Here is a 5,084-nt window from a genome sequence, read left to right on the forward strand (position 1 = left end):
AGATTGGACTTCTTTTGTTTTTTGGCTCAACTCCTTGTATGTCACTTCAAGGGCATTTTTATATGTAGGTTTTATGGAAAAACTTTGGTTAAAGGCACCAAAAAAAATGTAAATTTGCACTTTCAGGGTGTCCTGCAAAGTTGTAAATTCGGCGCCCAGTAAACATTTGGTAAACAGTCGTAAATTAGCCTGCCTACAGAGTGATGAAGCCAGCAAGACTTCTCAGTGAACCCTAGCCGTTGTACATGACTCCGTTTTTGCGGGTCGCGATTAAAAAATATTCGTTCACCTTTTCCACGTCCGAGAGTACGTTTCATAACAAAAGGCGGCTATGGCGGCAGACGGAAGTGTATGTGACACCGAGGCTCGATCGGGAAAATCAAGATTTACTTTCGCTTTCGTTGCCACCCAGAAATTTGATGGCGATAGACTGATAACGCAACATTTGTGACATCCAGGTTCAGGATAAACGCTGTCGCCATGCAAACAAAATTTAATCAATACTCTGACTCGCCACTGTGCTGTCACTTGTGATGGGGAAAAAAGAAAAGAAAAAACAAGCGTTGTTCAATTTTTAGATTGTCTGGCTCGCCATGGTGTCTGATCAGTGAACCTGCACGCGTTCGCATCACAAGATACGGCTTAGTGTTAGCACCGGCATTTGTTGGGGTCGCCAAAGTTCATTCAAAGTCTGAGCGTTGGGAAGTATATAGGCCCTATGGGACTACGGAATGGCAGGGGATTATTGATTTTTTTTTAAAGATACACGGGGGAGGGGGGCTGAAGGCAACACCAGAGGATAAAAACTTGTAAGCAAATTTCTCAATTTTAATAAGATTTAGAGCTCCTTGCAAAACATGCATTGGTGCAGGTCGTGTGTGGGATCGGGATCCTTCATACCTTGTGAGCTGTGTTATTGAAGTAAAGTGTTCGCGTTTCATTGGGTGGGTGATAGTAAATTGTAAACAATTTTGTAGCTTTCTGTTCAAGACAGGCAGATTTTCAGTGTCACTGCATCTTGCCCTGCTACAGTTGTTACAACTCTCACACTGCATGGGTCTACTTGAGCCATTCAAGTTATTGCTCTACTTTGAGTTTGAGCAATAATTTTTGTCTTTCACATTCGTAGTATTATGAGTCATGACGCCCAGACTGCTTTTTGACAGGCAAAATTCTTGTTCAAGTCCCTTCAGAACGCTCAAAGCAGGATTAATTTTTTTAAATATAATTATGAGAGGAAAATATTTTAACAGACTGAAATACTTTAGTCAAACAAGACCGCAGTGCGACGCTGACATGTTGTTGACTGGATATATTTTACTTGTGTGTGTGTAACATGCTCCTGAAAAATTGAGAAGCCAATTTGACGGAGTCGCCCTGTGTGCACACATTTGGTCGAAATCTACACCCCCCAACCACCACCAGGGCAGTGCTACTGACTGAAGCGTCTTTATGCCATTCCCAAAGGGGGAATATTAACATGTTCTTATACTTATGCTGCATATATATATGCACAGTAGAATTGTAAATATGGGCTGATTTATCAATGTCATGCTCATACTCATACTGTACTGGAACAACGTAGAGGGAACTGCTGTCGTCTTCCTTACTATACCATCATCATTTTCCTCTTCTTCTTTTGTATGTTTGTCACTCCTGTTAACTACTACAGTGGAAATCATATATAACAGGCCCGGTAATAACAGGGATTCGGTAATAACAGAGATGTTCAAAATCCCCGTTTTTTCCTACTCTATGTCTCTATTAAAAGTTATCTGCAATAACAGGGCCTCATCAAGCCCAACCGGTTATAGCAGGGACATAGGCTCGTTAACAATGTGTAAAAAGTAAGAGAGAGAGAGAGGACGACCGGTCGGCCTAGATCTAAGCCTACTTCTTTCATTATGGTCGCCAACGATGTCAAGCGCAAGAGAAAATGTCTTTCAATTGACAAAAAATATGAAATAATCCAGGCTGTTGACAAAAAGCAAGCTTCACTGGCAGAGATTTTTCGTCAGTTCGACATTCCACAAGGGTCGATTCACACCATTATCAAGGATAGAGAGAAGATAGTGGCAGCATACTCCCATGAAAAGTTTGCTCTGGATAAACAGAAGATGAGACTACCTGATGCAGATGCTGTGGACCCAAGCTCTTCTCATGTGGTTTAAGGACGCAAGGAGAAAGTCGGTGCCAAAACCCATGTTCGTGGGTACTTGTGGCAAGGGAAACTACCCATAAATAAGTACAGCTAGATTAGTCCACAATAAATGCTCCTTTTCCTTGCATTTCGGATTTAACACCGATTGGATATAACAGGACTTTTTCTCTACTCCCACCATCCCTGTTATATCAGGTTTCCACTGTATTTCCGGGGTGCCTTTATAGTCGAAGCAGACTTTGTGCTGTTAAGGCTAGAGAGGTGAGCAGAGTAAGCTTTATTTCCTGTTTGGACTTCTCTGTTGACATCCACCCCTTGTTGCTCATATGACCACATGCAGTTGCGAGCATCGTAAAAACCTTACTAAAACTAAATCTAGCGCGTCTGTCTATACTCCATTTTGTCGACTTGACTTTGTTGTGTGTTATTTTCGTTCCATATATTATGTATGAGAGTAATATATTATTGATGGTGCAAATAAACTTCCTTGGGCTCGATTTGCTGGGTAGTAAAAAAAAATTTCCAGGTAGTAAATTTTTTAAGGAAATATTGCTGGACACCCTGAGGACACTAAAGCTGTGAAAGTCACCAAACTTTGGTGGCCATTTTCTCGCAAATTTTACTTCTGAAACCAGATGATCCCACCTCCTTCAATTACAAATATATAAACTTCTATTCAAGTTGAATGGATATTTTTTGCATCGAAAGCAAGGCAAATGAATAACCTTTAACCCAATTCACCCTGCGTTGCCCGCGGGTTGTGCACTTGTGTCCACCTGGTTTGCCGCGAGCCGGGGGAAAAATCTGTCTGAACTTGACACACTATCCTTAGACATGCATTGTGTCCAAACTATTTAAGCTATCAATGTTACATTTTGCTTAGATTTTACTTAAAATGTTCTTTTAATATTATTAGAGAGAAAGGGAAAGGAAAAAACAGAGAAAACAATTATATTCTTCGTCTGACTGCGACTCGTCGACACTCCATTTACCCATAGTAACTTATAGTAAATTTGTGGTCTAGATCTGGCTTTTCTTCAGTTTTCAAGGCAATAGAATCAATCCGATCGCCTTGTTTTTCTAGATTTATGTCTACTTTCACTTTCTTTTCCGCTTATGCCTAAAACAAAACTAAAAACATGTTTCATGTATTATAACAAACACAAAAATAGCCATGGCACTGTTGTTGTTTTTTGTGGATGTTTCTTTTTCTTCTCTTCCATAAAGATTTCAGTGCTCGCTTTCTTGCCATGATTTGCAGTGACAAAACAACAAAACTAACTCGTACTTGTCGAAAAACTGGATCTAAACAAGCTAGCAAAAGTTTTTACAAGCCACAAGCGACCTGTTACTTTCAATAGAAACCCGGATAAGTGGTTAGGACTCGATTTGTGGACTGGTATTTTGATATGACTATTCTCGTAGCTCGGTGGACGGAAGTGCGCGGCAGCTACAAGTATACTCATAGTGCAGGTGCAATGGATTAAGATAATACCTCTAATCCCATATCCCCAAATATTCACGAGAGCCTGATTCCACCACGTCATGACACATTTTTATTTTGCCTATTTGCTTAGGATTTTCCTATAATGTTATAGTTATAGAGAAATTACTTATTGTCCCCTGTCATGAGTTGTTCACAGTGACAAAACAGCTTCTTGAGAATAACTAATGAAAAGCATGATATTCTTTATTAGGACAAAGTGACTTCAGATTATTGTTGTACTTGTTCTTGCTTAGCATCTTCTTATTGGATCTGAGGATAGGTTTCTTTAATTTAAATTCATTGAGCTTTAACTCTAGTTTGCGCTTTTGATCAGACTTAATCTCTTTTTAAGGTGTCTGAAAAAGTCTGAACTATCGGTTATTATGTTCCTGTTTTGACCTCTTCTCTCCCCCCCAGTTCACGGTAATGATTTTTTCAGAGGTGTCTAATGTAGCACCAAAATTTGCCAGCTGTTTGTTCCTGCAGTGTAGAATGTAAATTCCATTTCCTCTCCAGTTTGTCTGTTAAAATGTTTGCGACATTTTTACCTGGTTACGAATAAACGGTTTAATGTTGTTGGTGTGATTGACTGCTATATGTCAAAGACAGATTTCATGAAACAGTCCCGCAAAAATGCCGAGATTTTGTGCGAATGAATTTTGAGAGTGAAGTTATCTCTTTTTTGTGGGAACTTCTATAATTTTGAATTGATTTTTGGGTTTTTTAAAATGTTTTTTTAAAATTCAAGTGACAGACACCTCGCTCAGTGGCAGTCATCGGAGTTTCAGGGCCAAGATTTGTCCTGGAGATAACAAGTCGGCCGAAGAAGAACTTCAAAAGGAGATCAGGTTTGTGTTCCAGTTCACCTCTGTTTACCTTCTCATCTTCGGCACTTATATGTGTCACGACGCGGTGGAATCAGGCTCTCGTCAATTTTTGGGCATGTACAGATATTGGTGTCATAATAAAGCATGTTCATTTGTCTTGCTTTGGATTTTTTTTAAAGTCCATTGATCCTGAATAGAAGTTGAGATATTTGATGGAAGTGGGGGTCACCTGGTTTCAGAGGTAAAATAAGTGAGAAAATGGCCGCCAAAGATGAGTTATTTCTAGGGCTGGGTCACGAGCGCGAGAACGGAACTGAATCGTCACTCTTTCCTGCGGAACGCGATTCATGATTCACTTAAGCGGGACAGTATCGCCAAACGATTCTCGATTCACTCCCCTGTTGCTGTCACCACCTTGTGGCTAGTTTAACCTACTGCTGAGTCGATTCACGAGCGCAAGAACGGAACGGAACACTTAGTATGGCTCCCCTTATTTTACAAAAGATGGTATAGTCCAACCCCCCTCTTAAAACAAAATGAACGGGGTCCAACCAATAGACAGAAGGAATTTTATGGAACCATTGTTTTAGCGAATGATGGGGTTGGGGGG

The sequence above is a fragment of the Aplysia californica genome, unplaced genomic scaffold (assembly GCF_000002075.1).
Source record: "Aplysia californica isolate F4 #8 unplaced genomic scaffold, AplCal3.0 scaffold00046, whole genome shotgun sequence".
Taxonomy (NCBI): domain Eukaryota; kingdom Metazoa; phylum Mollusca; class Gastropoda; order Aplysiida; family Aplysiidae; genus Aplysia; species Aplysia californica.